Genomic DNA, 1,348 nt, shown 5'->3' on the forward strand with positions numbered 1-1,348 from the left:
TCACTCACTACAGTCACACACATCACTCACTACAGCCACACACATCACTCACTACAGTCACTACATCACTCACTACAGTCACACACATCACTGGCTGCAGTTAGGACGCAAGATGAAGCAAAGATGGGTCATGGACAATTATGAGACACACCAAACAACCATCCTATGGTATTAAAATTCCGTAGCCTTGCGTTTAATGTGTTATCATCACATGGCTATACTTGATAGCAAACCCAGGAGCCAGATTTTAGCAATCTAGATCCCAAATTTATGCCCATATTATACTAATCAGCAGAAAAAAAATGAGAAACACTAAAATTCCAGCAAGAATTCAAAGCCCAGCAGTTCGAGACTATTTAATACATAATGATATAAATGTTATGCCCAGAGCACAGCCTGATGTATAGAAGGTGGTTGATAGATGTCAGTGGAACAAAGAAAACGCCACTGTTACGCTAAAACAAAGTTATAAGGAAACATCAAAGCAAACTAGAGGCAATTACGCTCCATCTGCCATGCCTGAGGAAAAGGCAGAACATGAATTTTCTTTCCACTGTGCGTGATTAAGATGGTCAGTTAAGAACTTTCATGAGGCATGAACTATTCTGTAGCTCAAAATACCAGTTAAATAAATTCCCTACGGATTTCAGAGGTTGTGGTTCCAATACTTTATTATTTTGCCATACATTAAAATCTGTAAAGATGTAAAAAAAAAAAAAAAAAAGGTAATACAGACAGATAATTTCTAACATTCTTAAAGCAACTTAAGGAGAAAGGCAGAGTTGCTCGAACTAGGAAATCAGGATCTTGTCTTTCTTCTGCAGTTTTAAAGAAAAATCAATTATTCTGACTAATGTAAGCCTCCCTCTACCTTTATGACCCTAAGACTGCTCTTTAAGTGTGCACACTTCATTAGACTGTTCTCTTCACAGAAAGGAATTAGATGAAAATGTAAGCACTTGGGTACAATCAACAGTGAAGCACTGGTCAAGTGTCCCTCAACAAAGTCCAAATTCATGTTAGCACACCGGTGACAACACAAGACAAGACATATTTTGGTCTTTAGCAAATAATCACTAAAAAAGTTGGAAGAAAAGGAAAAAGCATGAGAAATGTCAAGTTTAGTGTTGATAGTGCAGGCCTGCCTCATGAAGACAAGAGTCTGTCTAGTCTATGCTAACTAAGCTCGATAAGACAGATGATTAGAATTTAAAATATGGTTTGTAACTACATAATTAAGAAAATACGGGGGAGAGAGCGGACTGGAGAGGGGACCCGCAGCTGGACCCGATCGTCCTGCGCCTCTCCTGCCCAGGAGGGGTGTTCGCCTGGCGGCTGTCCGCAGGCC

The 1,348-nt window shown here is 39.8% G+C and overlaps 1 protein-coding gene across 2 annotated transcripts in view; it reads right to left on the minus strand.

Moving 5' to 3' along the window:
- The window catches only part of Tbc1d23 (TBC1 domain family member 23), a 52,139-nt gene that overhangs the window by 39,856 nt on the left and 10,935 nt on the right, over window positions 1–1,348 (minus strand). The window lies entirely within an intron of this gene.

This window comes from Mus pahari, chromosome 12, assembly GCF_900095145.1.
Source record: "Mus pahari chromosome 12, PAHARI_EIJ_v1.1, whole genome shotgun sequence".
NCBI lineage: Eukaryota > Metazoa > Chordata > Mammalia > Rodentia > Muridae > Mus > Mus pahari.